Raw genomic sequence first — 699 nt, 5'->3', positions numbered from 1 at the left:
CCCTCTCCATTCCCCCCTCCTTCCTTCCTTCCTTCCTTCCTTCCTTCCTTCCTTCCCCCTCTCTTTTTCTCTTTCTTTTTCTCTCTTTCTTTCTTTCTTTCCTTCTCTTTCTTTCTTTCTTTCTTTCTTCAGTTTTTCTAGAACACAGTTTATCTGTGTAGCCCTGGCTGTCCTGGTACTCAGTCTGGAGATCAGGCTGGCTTCAAATTCAGAGATCTGCCTGCTTCTGCCTCCTGAGTTTTGAGATTAAAGGCATGCACCACTAGGCTTGACACCCTTTTTTATTTATTTATTTATTTATTGTTATCTGTAAGTATACTGTAGCTGTCTTCAGATGCACCAGAAGAGGGCGTCAGATCTCATTACGGATGGTTGTGAGCCACCATGTGGTTGCTGGGATTTGAACTCAGAACCTTTGGTAAAGCAGTCAGTGCTCTTACCCGCTGAGCCATCTCACCAGCCCGACACCCTTTTCTTAAAAAACAAGAATTCCTACCCAAGAGTAGTGGTACATGCCTTTAATCCCAGTACTCTGAAGGTGGGGATAAGTAGACTTCTGTGAATTTGAAGCCAGTCCAGTTTACATAGCAAGTTCTAGGATGGCCAAGGCTGTGTAGAGAGGTCCTATCTCAAAACAAAACAACAGCAACAAAAAGAAGAGGGAGGAGGAGGAGGAGGAGAAGGAGGAGGATGAGGAAG

Source organism: Mastomys coucha, unplaced genomic scaffold, assembly GCF_008632895.1.
Source record: "Mastomys coucha isolate ucsf_1 unplaced genomic scaffold, UCSF_Mcou_1 pScaffold5, whole genome shotgun sequence".
In the NCBI taxonomy this organism is placed as follows: Eukaryota; Metazoa; Chordata; class Mammalia; order Rodentia; family Muridae; genus Mastomys; species Mastomys coucha.
The sequence above is the reverse complement of the archived record's forward strand: the minus strand, read 5'-3'. Positions refer to the sequence as shown.